The sequence below is a fragment of the Lucilia cuprina genome, chromosome 4 (assembly GCF_022045245.1).
Source record: "Lucilia cuprina isolate Lc7/37 chromosome 4, ASM2204524v1, whole genome shotgun sequence".
NCBI lineage: Eukaryota > Metazoa > Arthropoda > Insecta > Diptera > Calliphoridae > Lucilia > Lucilia cuprina.
The window spans coordinates 70570865-70591321 of NC_060952.1; the positions used below are offsets into that span (position 1 = coordinate 70570865).

At 27.5% G+C, this 20457-nt stretch overlaps 1 protein-coding gene across 1 annotated transcript in view; it reads left to right on the plus strand.

Annotated features, from left to right (window-relative positions):
• The first annotated feature begins 4937 nt into the window (after positions 1-4937).
• Positions 4938-20457, plus strand: part of LOC111682601 — a 42299-nt gene continuing 26779 nt past the window's right edge. The window contains exon 1 of the mRNA XM_046949334.1: positions 4938-5221. The gene's annotated coding sequence lies outside the window, so the exon portion shown is untranslated. The remainder of the gene's footprint in view (positions 5222-20457) is intronic.

Sequence of the window (20457 nt, forward strand, 5' to 3'; positions counted from 1 at the left end):
TATAAATAAAAGTGTCTGCTAAGCTATAATATCTTAAACTACATATTAACGTTAGAACTATGATTTTCAAGTTATCATACCGATACCCTATAAATACAAAATTAAAAAAGTGCTAAAATAACTATTTATATAATTCGTGAAATATTGCTGTTCTTCTAAAAACTATACTTCATTGATTTAGCACTTTTTGAATATACGATATCGATACCGTATATTCAAAAAGTGCTAAATCAATGAAGTATAGTTTTTAGGAGAACAAAAAACTATTTATTTCTTGAAATATTGCACAAAAAGACAATGTTTATTTCATACTTACTTGCTTACTTACTAATTCCTACCTATGAAAAATTCTAATATATTGCACATTTCAACGATTTTTTAAGATACTAGTTTTTGGTCGACAAAAAATATTTGTTCTAAGTTTTGTTCAAAGAGTAGAATAAAAAAAATATAAATACGTTATTTTATAATGTTATTAAATTGGTTTTTTAAGCTAAGATGCATTAACACCATTTAAGTAGGGAAAACTCGTGGCATATCTTCTATTACTTGTTATCAACACAAATATTTGAAATATTTTAAAGAGAACATTTTCGAAAAATAATGGAAATTTTGTAAAATTGTATATTTTTGGTTTCAACACTTCTTTACTTATAATTGACACAACAATTAAATATGAACTAGTCATTCTATACATTAGTAAAATTGACTTCCTCCCTCCGGATCTCTTGATATGCAATATTTGCGACAAAAAATCTAGATGGTTTTATCCTGTTTTTGAGAAATTTTACCTTTCGGTGTTTATTACAACAAGATGACAATAAATTGAAATATGATTTTTCATTTATAATTCCTAAAATATTTTGAGTCTGTCGATGGCTATTAATGTGTTGAACCGGTTACAAAAAAATGCACTTTTAGTTATTTTGCAAATTTTATAGATTTTTTTTTTAACAAACTATACAATATTGTATCCATGTATCCATTTAAATGTTTTTTTAACAACAATATTGTTTATATATTTTAATTATATAAATGAAGGCATTGTCGCGATGGCCGACCATATGATACACTAGTGAGTATGTTCAAAATATTTTGTATTTTTAAATAAAAAGCATTTAATTTGTTTTTTTATTCTGAATATTTTATGGGGGCTCGGGTCAAATGAGCCCTTGAACATATATTCTGTAGATAACTAAACAAAAAATAAGTTTTCATAAATTTGACGTAAATGTAGCAAAATGTTTGACAGTTTTAATACACTAACATAATACTTTCAGATAGCGTGGATATTTTTTACCTCAGACTATGACCTTCTATTTGTAGCATATTCTTATTGAATAAAGTACTTACGTTTAATTTTACTTTCATTCAAAGTTAAATCCGATTTGCTGAAAGAAAACCAGATTTTCTAAAAGAAGGTTGGGGTCAAGTAAGCTCCGATCTAAATAAAATTTGGCAGAGGCATTCATCGTAATACCAGTGGCTTTATAATAATTAAGTATATTCAAGCAATCTTCTGTGGAAGAGTTTGTATGGAGACCGATTATTACAAAAGACAGCACAATAAGTTCTGTTAATTTTGGTAAAGATACTAGTATATTTAACATTATAATTTGTTCTATTTTCGGGACAGCGGTAATATGGGGGTTACTTGAAAGAATGAACCAATTTCAACCATTTTCAATCGACACCCTATTAAAGTAATGTAGGGTAAAGAAAGTAAGACAACATTTAAATATTTATAAATTCTTGTAACAATTTACGCATGAAATTTGTGCTTTAGATCTCATTTTCATATGCACAAATTTGCGTTGACCTTCTTTTTTGCTACCAAATATTTTCCAATAACGATTTAAAATGGCCTACATAGAGAACATTAGAAATAAAAAAATTTGTTTATGTTGCAACATTAATTCTGTTGGCGTTGCATTAGCTGTGGGATAATTGGATACATTTCAGTCTCAATTCATGCAGGAAAAGAGAACCTCTTTTATGTCTGCTTCAATTCCTGTTTTCTTTTTTGGGTTAATGACAACAACTGCAACGATTCTTCAGGTTTAGTTTTTCTTTATATTTCTTCTATTGTAAGACATACATACACATTAGGGTGGGCTCAAAATGAACGTTGAAAATGTTTCCGTCATAAATGAATAATTTCTTCATTCTAAAATACCATTTATCAAAATTTTATATCATTCCTTAGTGAGAAATATAAAAAAAAGAACTTTTTCATTTAAGGTGGGAATATCAGTACCTTACTTGTTCCCATACAAACGGGGCCACCCTAGTACACATACATTATACACATCATGGTTTGTCCATAAATTCATTGTATAATCAATGTTCATAGAAGAGACTGATATAATAGACACAGACATCGATCGGTTGTTTTAACAATCTCTTAAACAGCTTCTTATAAATTTTTTCTTTTACTCTGTCACTATAAAACCAGAAAGATGCAATTGACCATTTTTTACTGAAAACACTATTGACCTATTTCTAAAAAAATAGGACATTAGCAATTTATTTTGGTTGATATGTGGAAAACTTACAATATAAAAATTTTTTTGCAAAAACACAATTAATTAATTAAAGTAATAATATAATATCATACACCTGTATACGAATAAAATGTGATTTAGTTCTCATAATAATGCATTTAAGTTGAATTGTACCTTGCTCAGATATACTTAAGCCATTTATTATACCCTACACCACTATAGTGGGGAGGGTATTATACGTTCGTGCTGATGTTTGTAACATACAAAAATATTGGTCCAATACCCACCTTAAAGTATACCGATCGACTCAGAATCATTTTCTGAGTCGATTAAGACATGTCCGTCCGTCCGTCTGTCCGGCTGGCTGGCTGGCTGTCCAATCATTTCTGAGTCGACTTAGCTATGTCCGTCCGTCCGTAGATGTAAACCTTGTAATCAAACTACAGGTCGCAATTTTGAAGATAATTCAATGAAATTTGGTACATGATCTTCTGTTGTCCCAGGGATGAAGCCTATTGAAAATAGTTAAGATCGGTCCATTATTTCACATAGCCCCCATAAAACTGTACCCCGAATAGGGCTTGTAAACCGTGTAATCAAACTACAGGTCACAATTTTTGAGATAATTCAATGAAATTTGGAGCTTAAAATATGTTAAAAAACGAAAATGGGTTTTATTAAATTTTTGTATTGAAATTTTTCCTTTTTTATTAAACTGATATTAATTTTTATGAAATTGTTTTTTTTAATATATACAATTTCAAAATCTATAGCATATGTTTTGAGATATGCGCGTCCAAACATTAAATTTTTATTCAATGTATAATTGTCAGAAATGGGCACGGCTGCAGTCTTATCGTTATATATATTTTTTTTTTTGAATGTTTGACCATTTGCGTGCTAACTGTAACCAAAATTAGAACTTAATATCACAAATATTTGATTAATGTGGTTGTAAAAGTGCCAAATTTGTAAAATCTGACAACCGTGTCCACAGATATATTATTTTTATTAGAATTTGGCTGAATTGCTATTCCGTAGTTTTATATATATAATTATAGGCTAATTAATACATGTTCAATCCTGGATTTAATGAGTTTTAAAACGTGAGTATTGATTCGTAATTGATTCAAGCACCTACATATATAGATCTCGTCAATAATCGACATTTTTACGTGTTATATACATAAATTTGTTGAACTAATACTTTAATTTACATTTAACAGTTACTTACATTATTCACATTAATCTTCCAAAAACATTTGAGAACCCCCTGCTATTTCATTTTTGATTAATACATTTTTTTATAATAAACTTTGCCGACTTATTAAAACAAACAAATAATTGAAAACATTCGCCACTTTTGTAAACCAGCATGCACAAAATTTATATTCCTAAAAATACAAAATGATAAAGAAAAAAACTTTAAATTTATTGAATTAACGCACATTGACACATTTTCACCTAGTGGTAGTGGATTCAATCGTTGGGTTAGAAACGTTGAGTTTAAACAAGTTTTTATTAAACTGTATTTTGACCGCAAAATGTAAAACGTGAAAAAAGTAAAGTGTGTCAGTGGAAAAACTGGATGATGGTCAAATAGTAGCACTAAAACAATATCTATGTTGTGGATGCAAATTTAGCACAATTTATATTTTTTTATCTTACAAGCTGCATTGCCAAGGTAGACAACAAGACACTCACTCGATCAAATATGCAGTTTTAGGTTAATTTTTCGAAAAAAAAGTGTAGAAAAAACAATGAAAGAAAATTTCTGCAAAAAAAATGGTATAATTTACGGTTAGTGGTCATAATCAATAATTTTTTTTTATGTAATTTTGCTAATTGTTTTAGTATTGGATAAAAAACATTGATAGTAGTCAACAATAATGTCCAATTGTCGTCAATTGTGTAATAAAACATGATCAATTTGAATTTGTAATTACAATTGTATGATTTAATGGTTATTTTATGAATTTCTTTGCCATTTTTTATGTAGACAGTTGTTACTTAAGATCATTTATTGTATATTTCTTTTCTTAAAGTCATTTATTTTTTTTTTTTTGTGTCGAAAGCATACACTTTTTTAACCTCAATATCATTTTTATCTGACCAAGTCAACTGAGAGGAGTTCTAGTCTTTATTAACCCGATCACTAAAGTAAAATTCTCAAAGACGAGTTACATATACAATATGTAGCTACGTACACACTCTTATAATACATATTAATACATGGGGTTGAATGGATGACATTGTTTTTCTCTTGTTTGTCTAGATGTTTTTGCCACAAATGGTAGAAAAAAAAACTACTTGTTCTGTGCTAAAGCCACATTGACAGTGAATGTTGTTGCAATCATGTGTAGCAGCAATTTGAAATTTTCTTTTAAGTCGCTTCGTAAAACGTAAATGATTTTCCATTTTCATAGTTGCAATATTGATTTCAAACGGTTCGGTTGGTCAACTCTCCTTATGTTGTCAGTGGATTAATTATTGTAATACGATACAATTAAAAAAATATGTTATCATTGGGATTGTAATTTCTAAAAAATATAATTAATAAATATACATTTATTTCATTTAATAAAAGAATTTTCAAATTTAATAAAAAACTTTAAATTTTGTGGACAATGTGGATAATGAAATATTTAATAACCGTCTAAAACATATTAATGGATTAAGCATTACAAAGCTAAAAATTTTAAAACTATACACTACAGGTAATTTGTATGAATTAATATTTAATATTTTTATGTGTTCAAAATGAAATATCAATAGAGTGAAGTGAACTGTTATTTAAAAAATAAGCATAATTCTATTAAATTAGGTATTTGTTTATTTTATTTATAACAACCAAGTAAAGGATTTTGATGGACTAAAAAAATCAAAAAATGCACCATAAAATGGGGTAATATTAACTTAAAATGTGAAAAATGTGCAATTACAATTTGTTTGAGTCAAAAATTGTCCGATCTTTATAAAATTTAGAGAGAGAGGATTTTTTTATTTACTTATATTTATTTCGAATTTTATCGTAATTTAAGTAAATTATGAATGTTATATCCATTTTCTGATGGATATATTGTATGGGGACTAGGATGAGAGATGTGTGTGCAAAAATTTCGTTAAGTGGACACACACATGAAGAAGATTAAAAACTAATTTATGGTGGGTATAGAACCAATATTTTTGAATGTTTAAATCATCAGAACCATCAATAAATTAAACAATTTAAAATTTATTTTCATAGTTTTAGAGATGAAACATAGTATTTTGTGTTTTTTTATATATTTTTTTAAATCCAAGTAAGCAAATAACTCAGAAAAGGATTCTGAATCGAGTGGTATACTTTAAGGTGGGTATAGGACCAATATTATTGTGCGTTACAAACATCAGCACAAACCCAATATACCCTCCCAACTAAACTAGTGTAAGGTACAAGTATAATATAAAAAAAATGAAATATACAATTATATTGCAGTAAAAAGGAACTTCCAAAGAAGCGAAAAAGAACTAGAATTTACTCCATGGAAGTACCAAAAAAGACCAGAAGATGATTTGAACTCAGGCTTGTCAAAGGAAGGATGTCTTTTTTATTTGATTCCAAATACACTATATCTGAAGTCATTCTCAGGAAGTAATTTTTGTGTTCTTTTTTTGGAAGTTATTAGGAAGTGAAATTGTAGTATTATAGAAAACAAATAAGTTGACTCAAATAATATAAATAAATAAATTACACGTATTTATCAATTAACTCCAAATTAGTGATAAATATATGAATAAATATATGAACCCCCTAGTTATGCTTTTATGATTCCGTGGATGAAGTATATTGAAAATCGTTAAGATCGGTCCATTATTTCACCTAGCCCCCATACAACTGAACCCGCCGAATAGAGCTTTTAAGTTTTTACTAGCCTAATTATAGAGCCTCATTTGATCCTAGCCCCTATAAAAAGCCTCCTTTAAAATTTCACTTAAATTTCCAAAATTATTTCAACGATAAACGGCTTAACTATATTATGAAAACTAAATCACTATAATTTCTTATTGTTTATTTTAATGAAAAACGCAATAATTATATATTTTTCAAAATAAGACAATTATGAGGAGAATATTGTTTATGACTAATACACCCTTGGATGAGGCCTTTTAATCCCTATTAAAAATATATATTTTTTAATTTAGTCTTTTATGAATGTTTATAAATATATTATAACTTATAATAACACGCCATGACGTCGGTAAGTGCAAAAAATAAATATGTACGTATGCATACATACATATGTACTTATATGCAACAATAAATATTGTTTCGCATTTGTTCATTTGAAATGTTCAAAAATCCGTAACCATCTACTGGGTACATGAACTTTGTTTGAAGTAACAAAAAAAGCCTACTTAACATACATATCAAAAAACTTAAATGAAAGAAAGCACCTGCGAATAAAAATAAACGTAACTTGCCATTTAACGCTTTAAACTTAAGACTTTCTCAGTTTTTATGAAATTAAATTTATACAAAAAGCAAGAAATTTTTTAATTACTACGAAAGAACTTTCATATCATCCCTCACTCATATGGTTTTGTTTAAGTTGCTTTCAAAATAATAATTTTACTGAAAATTACCATTTAAATTTTATTAAATAGATTTATTGTTTAAAAACGAACATCACCTTCATTTCAGAAAGCGACACGTAAAAATAATTTCATATGAGTTTATGTATCTCTTTACAAACAAATATGTATTTAGATATGCATATTTATAACAATAATTCACCTAATGTTAATAAACACAATCAAAATATGGATACATGTAGTTGTACTCATAAATAAATGTTTGTCTGTATTTATCATTTTGGCTAGCGTATGGAAAAAAGTGAAAAATAAAACAAAAGAATAAATGTTATTTATTTTATAACCAACCACTTACTCAGCCACTTCAATTATGAATTTGAATACGAAAATTAAGAAAAACAACTTTCATCCATGATGTACCGTTTTCTCTGGTCAATATATGTATGTAGTTTGTACTAACCAGTGAATATTCTTTGTTAGAGGTTTTGGGAACATGGTTGATGAATTTTTAGGTCATGGATAATAATGATAAACACCATATAAATACATTAGAAAAAAATTATGATACTAAGGAAACATTGAATTGATATACAATGCAAACTCGAAATAAAATTGCATTATTGTTAAGAGAAAAAGACTTTTCTTAAGTTGCTTATTCTTATTGCAATGGTTTTTAAATTTCACAAATCGGCTCAAATCAATTTGTATCCTTCTGTTTGTATACTGTTTTAACAATAATACATATAACAAGCAAAAACATACATTGAAAAGTATAAAGTCGCTTTTCACTATTTCTTTGTTAGCACTTTAACTTAATATTTTAAGATTGTAAGGACATGGGAGTCAAATATCATGCTCTAATAAAGACTTAAATAACTACTTACAAATAAAGAATGAAAACATTTACAAAAACTGTAAACCAGGCTACTAGATCGATACAGCTAATCCAGGTAGATGTAATAACCATTAAATAGCTACAAAGCAGAATTATAGGGCATTGGACGCTAATATCCATTTACATACCTATAATAGAGCGTAAAATAGAAAAAGCTTAAAACCTCCCTCTTTTGCTGATAAAATAAGTTTTTGATGAAATAATAAGTTTTTTCAAATAACCTCGATAAAGATTTAATCTATCATCGACTTGAAAAAAAAACACGATTTGCGATAGACTAGACTTAGAAATTTCAAAGCTGTAAAAACTGAACATTGGCCAGCATTTATCGTGGTTTAAGAATAATTGGTACAACCACAAAACGATATCTTAACGAGACCTACGATTCAGACCACTTGTTTCACGTACCATATTAACCTAACCAATTACGTTTAATTTATTTGTATGTCCTATGATTTCTATAAGGAGCAAAGGGAAAATGAGAAAAATGGAAAGTTGGTATGCCCATGTATTTTATGTGCGATTTCTTCGTGTGTGTTACCTTGAGATTTCCTGGAGATAAATGTTTTCCAATTCCTTTTGGCAATGAGTATTTCAGTTCTTGTTGGTCGTTGATTTGTATTGCTCTAAAGAATTATATTTGATATTTTTTCGGCCTGCGCAAGGCTGCACAAAATCTACAAGAATTATGTCAAGAAAATAACTTATTACCAGGGCAAGGATTTCTATGCAAATGCATGTTTTTAGTCAGTAACTCAAAATTACTTTTAACTAGTTTTCTTTTCGAATCAAAGACTTTGCTACAAAATGACATCGATTTGTTGTTGCATATTTTGTTATATATGCATAAATTACATATTTTGCTTTAAATTGCATATATTTTGCACATTTCCAACATTTTTATAGCATATTTTGCATATTTTTTAAAACAAATTGTTTTGTTTTCTCTGTGTTAAAGGTGCTATTAGACGACATGTATTTTACATATTTGATTATATTTATAGGTTATGTCATATGGAAAAACACAGGCAAGTGTGAAATTATGAAGCGTATGTAAAATAACAATTTTGACATACATATGAATTACATATGGATAAAAAAAGTGACAGTACATATGTAAAATAAATGTCGTCTAATACCACCTTTAGATTTTTTTAAATAAATATCAACTAATTTCGATTAATAACAACATACTAGCTTCTATAAAATACACTTTTACATAGTTTTATTTAGTTTTAAAAACCACAATAGTGCGGAAGGTATTTTCAGTTTGTGCCCAAAATATTAGTCCTTAAAGTATCGGTTGAGTATCAATTTCTGTTTGTCTATATAAAAAGATAACATTATAAAATTTTGTTCTTACATCTCTCTCACGTCCATAATTCACAAAAAAACATTACCAAACCATAAAATTCGGAAGAAATATAATTTATACAAAAATAAATTATTTCACCAAATTTTTTAGGAAATCTTTCCACTTTTATATTTGTTATTCTCATGGTCGTGGTTCCTTTAAAGTGGTATTAAGCAATCCTTAAAAATCTGTATATTTGTTGTCAAAAATTTAAAATCTGAATATCTATTAATATGTACCTTCCAAAAAAAATATGTTTTGCATATTTTTCACATTTTAGTGCATATTTTCCTATTTAAAGAGCATATTATAAGCGCTTACTTTTAATTTTTTAGTGCATGAAAATCCTTGCCCTGCTTATTACCATTTTTGAAAATTTTGACTTGTAGTTGTAGCATAATTATGTTAGTTTCTATTTAAGTTTACAAATTAGCTCATTTATAAAACTAAGCAAATTTATTTAGAATATAACACAAAATATTTTTTCCGTACCCAACATAAGGAATTGAGTGCAAATAGGTGGGAAGAAACATAACTTTTCTTTTTTATTTGTTAAAAAAAAATATTTTTTTTATTTATTAGAGGTGAAAGTTAATGTTGCTACAACAAAAAAACTACAGTTACAGTGAGTAAAATATTTAATATAAATTCGTATAGTCATAAACTTTGGTCAGAATAAACCAAATGTATATACACAGATAGGTATCTAGTTATATAAATGTATACGTTTATACAGGAAAAAATAATATTACAATAAACCAACATTAAATAGGTTAATAAGAAACTGTTGCAGAGTTCTCTTGGAATACAATAATCCAATCCATATCCATGCAACAAACAGTTACTGTACAACAGGAAATCTACAAGTCAGTATGAATCTTTGAAGTACACAGATGTATGTCTATTTATATGCAAGAAAACAAATCTAATAAAAATTGCTCTAAATCCAATTCTTTATAAATGAAAAAAGCTAAAGGAGAAATAGAAGCCAACATCAACTCCGATACCAGTTTAAATACTGGTACAAAACAACAGCAGCAGCATATTATTGAAAACTTGTAATTCAAGTGTAACAGTTTCTAAAGCCGTTAATTATTGATTCGGTATGTGGAGCTTTGTCTGTCCATCCTCTCCTATCCTAAGCTTTTTGAAATTCATAGCAAAATAATTTTTTGCACAGCAAAAAATGCTCTGTTTTGCATTGTGCGTGTGTATGTTGCAGTGACCCACCTTTAGAACTGGATACAATGAACATTTTCTGCCTTTTTCTTTTAGTTTTATGTTATATTTATTTCTAAATTGAAAAATTGGTTGATTGATGTCCAAGTTGTCTTGTTTATAAATGCTGATCCAATTTGTGATCTATAAAACCTGTCACGCACTTAGGCAGTTCGTAGGAAATTACTTGCTACTCAAGTTTGCCAGGTATTAATAATTGTATTAAATATATATAGCCAATTTAATAAAAAATAAAGTTTTTCTGCCTTATACATAATAATTTATCAAAGGTTTATTGAAAAAATTTTATATGATGAATTGTCGTAAAAATTTGTGATAAATTGTTATGAATATATTGTTATCAAATATATTTTATTTTCGCAAAAATTATATTATGTGCGTATATATTTACTTTTCATCTCAACTATTTTTATACCCTACACCACTTTAGTGGGGAGGGTATATTGGGTTTGTGCTGATGTTTGTAACATAGAAAAATATTCGTCCAATACCAACCTTAAAGTATACCAATCGGCTTAGAATTATTTTCTGAGTCGATTAAGCTATGACCATCCGTCCGTCCGTCTGGACGATTGGACGAATAATTTATGTTACAAACATCAGCACAAACCCAATATACCCTCCCCACTAAAGTGGTGTAGGGTATAAATACTCCGAAATAAAGTTAAAAAAAACAAACCAAATGCTTTATTTTTTAAATAATCCCCATTTTTAACATACATACTGACAGGTGTAGGGTATCATATGGTCGGCTACGCCCGACTATACATTCATACTTGTTTAGTATCTGTGAATTTTTTTAGGCCTAACTCTACGAAGATTCTTTTCAGGCAACTTATATTTGCAACTTAAGCAGCTTTAAGTCACATTGCTAAAATTAAATGTATACATATGTACATCTTTTAACAAAACTATACGGATAAGCCCCATTAACAAAATTTTATCTTACACTAAGCAAGACAAAACATTTGATGTCAATCTTACAATATTTCCATATTTAGTTTGTGTGAGAACTTTTATCAAACTGTTTATAAGTATAAACACCTTATATATAATCCTCAAATTTTTCAAAAATAATTTTAGCATCGTCATGAGTTTTATTAACTTAATTTAAATAGCGAATAATAATTTTAATTTAAATAGCTAATAATCGTAATGTGCATGTACAACTTTTTTTATGTTATGTTTTGTGTTTTTTTAAATTAATATTGATATTATTATTGTTTTAACGTTTATTTAATTTTTTTAAATTTTTTATTTTACAAAAGTATTTAAAACAAGTTAGAGTGCTATATTCGTCTGGGCCGAATCTTAAATACCAGCTACTTTTATATTAATACATTTCTATTTTATCAAGTAATTATAGAAATGAGTTTTCTCATGTCTTAAATCCCAAGATTTAAATCTATTACAATTCCAAGATTTATTGAACATTACATTTTTATAGCGCTTAGCGATATTTAGTAATTTGCATGTATGCGTGTATGTGAAAGATTTAATGATTTTCAAAATACATATATAATTTTGTTCTACCCAAATTGATAATGGAACTAGTTAAATACAATTAAAGCGTTTTTAGCGGCTGGACCTAGTATTGGAGAAATGATCTATTATTGACCGATCGTAAAAGATTCTTTAAGCTACATTTCTGTACATAAAATCTATATTTCAGTCAAATTTTGTAATTTAGTAACAAGTAATGTGTGTTCAAGTGATTTTCTGAAGGGACCATGTAATGAACCGATCGTGAAAAAATCTTTCAATAGCCTTATTTGGTAATGAGAAATGTGCTTTCAAGACATTTTCGTAAAAGGACTTTGTATGGGAGCTATGTCTAATTATGTATATAAAGATACAATTTTTAAAATTATGTATCTATATAATTATTTCGTGTTGAATAATGTGAATTTAAGTGATTTTCTGAAGGGGACCTGGTATGAGAGCTATGAGGAAATATGGACCGATCGTAAAACAATTTTATAGTGGAATTTATGTATATAAGAGCAATATTTTTGCTAAATGTATGGATATAAATATTTTTTAATGAGTTATGTACGTTTAAGCGACTTTCGGGAGGGAACCTTATATGGGAGCTATGACCAGTTATGAACTGATCGGAAAAAAATTCTCAGTAATATTTCTGTGTATATATGCAATACTTGTACCAAATTGTGTATGGATATCTTAGTTTAGTAATGAGTTATGCGCGTTTAAGTGATTTTCGGAAGGGAACCATGTATGGAAGCTATGACCAATTATGGACCGATCGAAAAAACCTTTCACTGTAATATTTATATGCATATGAGTAATACTTTTATCCAATTTTATGTCGATATCTTAATTAAGTGATGAGTTATGCGCGTTTAAGTGATTTTCGGAAGGGAACCATGTATGGGAGCTATGACCAATTAAGGACCGATCGGAAAAAAATTTTACAGTAATATTTTCGTCCATATGAGCAATACTTTTACCCAATTTTAAATGGATTTCTTAATTTAGTATTGCGTTACGCGCGTTTAATTGATTATTGGGAGGGCCCTTGTATGGGAGCTATGACCAATTATGGACCTATAGGAAAAAAATTTCACTGCAACATTTTTTTGCATATGAGCAAAACTTTAACTAAATTTTATATGGATATCTTAATTTTGTAATGAGATATGCGCATTTAAGTTATTTTCGGGAGGGGACTTTGTATGGAAGCTATGACCAATTTTATATGAATATCTCAATTTAGCAATGAGTTATGCGCGTTTAAGTTATTTTCGTGAAGGGACCTTATATGGGAGCCATGACCAATTATGGACCGATCGGAAAAAAATTTCATAGTAATATTTCCTTATATGAGAGCAATACTTGTACTATGTATTATTATGTATTATGTATATGTATTATGTTTATATTTTTATATAGATATCTTAATTTCGTAATGAATTATGTGCATTTAAGTGATTTTCGGGAGGGGACCTTGTATGGGAGCTATGTCCAATTATGGACCCATCCAAAAAAATTTTCCTCTAAATGAATTCTATTGACATAAGATTTTAATTTGTAAAATTTTGTGAAGTGAAACAAAAAACCCATTTTCCAGGTATAAGTACTTTTGTATGGGAGGTATATGAAATTGTGGACCGATGCTGACAATTTTCAGCAGGGATCAGGCTCTTGTATTGAAACGAATTAATGGTGATTTTCATGGAATTACCTTGCAAAGTTACATCAGAATGTGTAAAAAATGCTTATTTTTTCGAGGTTGTTTTACATTACTTTGTTGGGTCTCAGATGAATATTTCTTGGTGTTATACACGGAATGATAAACTTATATATACCCTCTATCACCACTGATGGTAGTGGAGGGTATTGTTTATGTTTTTGAATGAAAATTTGGCAATACTAACAAAGATAGCTGTTCTTAAATCTACAACTATAACGGTTAGTAAGTTAGTTTGAAATGAGGATGTTCATATATATATCAAATCCGAAGAAATACACCTAGGCCTCTATCGGGCCTGTTGTGCGCTCCTTAACCAGTGCCTCAGGTGGGAATCCCATCGAATCACTGTCGCAGTTGCAAAGACAGGGAAAAGGAATAAACTGTCATCCATTGATGATATCCTCAGATTTCTCACAGCTACAGGCTAGATCTAATACTATAAATAATACATCTGACGAGTGAAGTGGTCCGGTCAAAACGGAGTCTCTTCGATTCTACTTGACAGTTCACGTGAAGTGATAAACCAACCAAAATCTTAATAAACGTTTGGAAAATTCAATAACTTTCAATAACTTGCGTAGCAAGTTACGTGTGTAAAAAATTTATTATCTGGATAACTAGAATCTTCAAAGCATACTGGGTATAGGTAGTATGTATATATAACTATAAGTTCAACGTTGTAACCAGCCGTCTATTATTATGATACAAAACTAGAATTGTTTATGTAAGTCACATGATTTCTTTCTATAGCATTCTTAAAAATTTGTATAAAATAGACTTTCAAAAGCTATAAAAGAATATTATTTTCTATTTAAAAAGATTTAGGTCATTATTTTTCAATGCTATTGTTATTACTATGTATTATTGTTAGTCTCAAATATTTCATTTTTTTATTGCTTGACTAAACAATTTTATTTTATTTTATTTATTTCACAAAAACAATGAACTTGACATCGTTTTTCCCTCAACTGATGTAATGAGGGTCATGAGACCAACGTATTAAGGTGCTAATTTACCTTAAGCCACCATAACAATCTGAGCAATAACAAAAAAATATAAATGATAAATGAAATAAAACAATTAACATTTGTACTGCTACTGCATATAAATTTAGATAAGTAGACAGAAATGTTGTAAAATGTATTTAGGTGATTTAAACATTTTCCCAACAAAAAACCTACAAAAGAGCTTCATTAATTTTAAATTTCTTCCGCAAGAAAATTCTATAATCTTTTGTTTCCGATATTTTTTTATATTTAATGTTTCTTTTGCAAAAACTTATCTGACAAATCCGGAAATTAGGAAATTTTAATAATTTAACACCCAAGTAGTTCGTTGTTAGTGTTAATGAACACTTAAAATCCTCTTAAAAGATGAATAAAAACAATTTTTATTTTAAGCAATTTGTAATTATATAAAAAAGGTAAATTGACTAAAACTTTTTGTTTAAGTTTTTCACTACTTATTTCATTAACACCGCATTAAAGTGTAAATTTAAACAATGAAGATTTCTAAAAGTGAGAAAAAACAATAAATACATTATATTTCAGGTTATCTGTTGAATTTTTTTAATACTATATTAACTTCACATTAAAGTTAATTTGCCTAGAGATTTTATTATGAAAAAAAACTAAATGCACCATCTTAAAAACAGCAACATTGAATGAATAGGAAAAAAGTAGAAAAAACAATTTAAAATAAAAAAGAAAGATTTCACAAAATTGTTCAAGTTTCGTTTTTAATGCGGTACTCATGCGTAATACGAAAATAATACAGGGGGTTAGTAAAATATGTTGACAGCCTGTATTGGCCTACAATAGCAAAGTAACTTTATGTTTCTTCTTACAGAAGTAAAGTTAGAATTATTTTTCAAATATAATTCAAACATGTAATCTTCTATATATATATAAAAGAATAGCGTTACTGAATGATTCATCATCGCACAGTCCAAACGGCTGAACCTAGAATCATGAAATTTTGACAGTACATGTTTTTTGGTTATGTAGATCCACTAAGGAGGAATTTTTAGAAATCTGTACATTTACGGGTAAAAAGGCAAAAAACGGGTGAAATAGGTTTTCTTAATTATCTTACACAACTTTTTTGGACCTTTTTAACTTTTGAACTAATTAACACAATAAAATGTTTATAAATATTTCGGTAACATCTCCCAAAATAATGAGACACCTGTTTCGTACTTTTTTAAAATGCAGTTTTTTTAATAAAATGTTTGCATTTCACTGGGGAAAAAAGTACCAAAAAGGGAAATAACGGGAAATTTAATTTTATTCAAACACATTGGGCCAATTTTTTTAAAATTTTAAAAAGTAGTTTATTTACTCACACAAAATAAGCTGTTGGTATATTATTTTGAAATTCGAGTACTAAGGCCTATATAAAACCAAATTCGAGTAAATTGTTTGGTACTTTTTAAAATCACTTTTTTTCTGGAACAAATGAATGCAGATTTAAATTGTTTGAGTTTTACCTGTAATATATAGATTTAAATACAGAATATTTTGTATACAATAAAAAAGTATATTCCTAAGCGAAAGGGGGAAAATTGTATTCTTTATTAGTACTTTCCACTTACGTAAAATTTATTCCACTTTTTCTTTCTTCAAATGACACTCTTTGTATGTTCTTTAATATGAATTCAAAACACATGATTATTAAACATTCATGGTCCTAATTGAATAAGATTATTTAAGAGAGAAGAAAAAGTACTAAAATTTTTATTTCATAAATGGTACTTTTTTAATTTTCTAAAATATTCAACCTAGGAACATTTATTTTAACATACGTGGTCTTGACTGAATAATATTGTGTATGTGGGAACTATTTGGTACTTTTATATTCTTTAAATGATTCTTTATAATGGTTAACCAGAACACACGGCCCTTTTTAAATGAGAGTTTATTGAGAGAGTTTTGTACTTTTTCGTTTTTCCTATGGTACTTTTTAATATATTTCGATATTGAACATAGATATTGAAAATAAAATTTAAAATGTAGCGACCTTAGTGAAGAATCTACTGAAAGGAACTTTTGGGACTTTTTCATTCATTAAAATTATATTTTTTGAATTGTATATAATATTGAACATAGAAACATACAATTTTTTATTAAATGATAATCTATTAAAGGTATTATATAGTACTTTTTTCAAATAGTACTTTCTAAATTTTCTATAATATTGAAAGTATAAAACTGAAACATTAAACAAATATTTTATCAATTTAAATTTTCTATAATAGTATGTATGTATTTAAGTTAGGGTAGCGAAGCACCCAGGGTATGCTAGTATTTTTATATTCAGCTATATAAAGTATCAATGTATATTCTGGATCCCTATAGACAGCGAAGTTTATTAAGCCATGTCCGTTTGTTTGTTAAAATAAATTTCCTAAAGACCGTTAGACGAACTTTCGAGAAGTTTTCTACTTAAAATCAACAACTAGTCCTTAAATAAGAGAAAAATTGGCAAAAACTCAAAACAATCGTATGTGAAGTTTATAAATTTAGCATGTAGACTTAAAAAAAGAAACAACAATCAGCTTCATATGATATACATATGGGGAATTTCGTTTTAAGTGACCAAACATCGATATAATCCGATTTGGATTATGTTTACACCAAGGTTAGTACTATGGGATTGTAGACACACAAAAATTTTCAGCTCTATCCGCCGGAGTCAGAAAGTTTCAAAGTCTTGCAGTTCTTGATCGGCAGAGCTGTAGTTTATATTATCTTTTAATTTATTAAACAAAATGAGAAAATCAACATTGACGCAATGTGTTTTGATGGGAGGATAAAAAATAATTATACAAATCATTATATAATTTAACTTATTGTTTAGAAATTTTCAATAGAGCCTGTAACTAAAAGTCTCGATGAAAATACCTTTGTTTACCCACTTGTCTGTAAAACATCATTAATTAATTTTGAAGACAGAGTGTTATGGTTTAATGATTTCTTATGTATCTATTTCGAGTTCAAAAAACGTAACATAATAATTGAACATACCTGTGAATATACTCGTTTGTATAAAAACATATGTATATAAATTTGTAAGATACAAAGATCTTCTTTTACTACATGTATGCATCTATCTAACTATATGTACAAAACCCATGAATATGAAAAATCATTAAAGAGGAACTCATGTTTGTATAATTTTGACTGAAAAAAGGAACTGAATAATAATAATATAATGTTTTTAGTAAATACTAATATTTTGGGCATAAAAACGTGCAGTCGTATTTATATGTTATGCAAAAAATAAAATAAAAAACTAAAAGAAATTATTTCCATTTACATAATAAATAATTAACAAAAGAAAAAAAATTAAGTGCAAATATACAGCAACACAATAAAAGAGTTTAAGATCATTATTGTACATAAAATTTTTACTATGTACTTTTGTCTTACATGATATTTAATTTCCATTATAAAAATTCTGATTTTTTATTACACAACATTAACGTAAGCTAAACGCATCTTTCTTTTAAATGCGATTATTAAATTGTAATTAAAATCTCTCATTTAAAAAATTCCAACTATTTTTTTTTTTTGGTTTTCTCATGTTGCATAATTTTATACATGAATAACTTTTGCAAAAAAAAAAGTTTATACATTTTGACAAACAATTTGTTACAAATAGTAAACCAAAACAACAATTAATTATCCACACGTACTTTTGTTAAATTGTTAAAATTGTTGCTCAGTGATGAAAATGACATAATATTTTTATTTTATTTATATGAATGTGCTCGCATTTTTGTTAAAGTAATAATGAAAAGAAAAAGACATAAAAACAAGATATATAACATAATTAACTAATGTTTAACAAAAACTTATTCGTCTTCATACAATTGAACAATTTTTGAAAACAGGTACGAGTACTCACTTGTACCTTTGGATATTTTCCTACAATTTCAACCGTAACAAATAATATGACCTGTTTTATTTTTCCATTTATTGTTAATATTTTTATTCATATTTTACAATAATTACATGTGATTTTAAATGTTTCTTGTGTTTGTACACATAAAAATGTCAGTCCCTTAAAATAAGAGATCTTTTTTTAGATATCATAAAGATATTGACTATATGATTAACTTACACAGCCTATTCGTTGCCATTTAACTTAAATCGTATTTATAACACTATTCCTCGTTTTGCACGATAAATGTTTTACACAACTTCGCTTTAAGACTATATTTTTATAGCATATAAGATGTTTTGTACGACTCCAAATCTCTCTATAATATTTTATGAGGATCGGTCCATATTTGATCCTAGCTCCATATAAGGTCTCCTCCAGAAAATGAATAACGCTCATTGCTTGCTTGAAAATACTAGTATAGCTACACTAAAAAAATCCATGCCTAATATATACGAAAAATGTCATACATGTCATACCCATCATGAATCATTCCTATTATAAAACTTACTTGAAAGTTAATTAGAGCTTAAAATTTTTCGATTAATGGACTTTCAATATATTTTCTGAATTCATTTAGATTTAAAAATATAATTTGTTGTCGTATTCATGCATTAAAAATTAAAGTATTCAAAAAGTCTTTTAATGAGATTACCATGAGAATTTTCATATTTTATTCGCGATATTTTTATAATTTTCAAGATATTTGAACATATTTTAGTTTCGTCAATTCTGACATTTTCTTTCAGGATTTTAAATGAAATAATTGTGAACTGAGTTCAAAATCATCTAAATATAACAGTTGTATATCACAATTTTAATATTTACTACGAATAGGAGTACCGTATATAATATACGGTACTCCTATTTTTTTTGAACAGTCGTAATCGGATATGGATTTCTACGAAAGTGAATACCAAGAGAACTACTGAACCTATTTACAAAATGTCATTTGTTTTGTATTTTAAACACTTAACAAATAAATATCGTGAAATAATATTTAATTTCTTTAAATCCTGCCTTTTTAAATTAAGCTGCATAATTATTTTTCAGTCACACTCCTATTTTTTTGAACACAGCTGTATATATGTATGTGCTTAATCCTTCATTCATAATTAATTCCACTGAATACCAAATTTAAATGCATTCATTATAATGTCACAAATGCTATGAATTTATAGCTTTAAACTTCTGTTAAAGAAGTGCATTTGTTTTCAAAAATTTACAACTTCATCAAGATACTCATAAAAAAATGTGAATAGTATAATATAATAATATGTAGTAATGTATGAGCCATGATGTGTAGTATATTTCGTTTTGATTTATAGTTGTCGCTCAAGTTTTTTTAATTAAATTTAAATTTAATTATTTTATTTTTACTCACCACTCGTGCCTTTTGTATACATTAACGGTTTTACTATGCTTTTAATCTTATAATTATGTCGGCATTAAAATGTTTAGTTAAGTTTAGTTTAGCATCCGTTGATAGAAATTGATCATGTAAATTAAGTGGTGATAAATTATTATGGTAGTGGTCTGGCTGTATAAAATTTTTAATGATGAATATGATGATGAAAATAATGATTGGACATTAGTCTGCGTTTTATAGTGAAAGTAACTATGTATGTAAAGTTGTTTACATACTACTTTTAATCAATATCGGTCAGTTTAATAAATCTTTACAATGATGAAAGTAATTTTAAATGTAACAATATGTGAATAACTCGTTTCG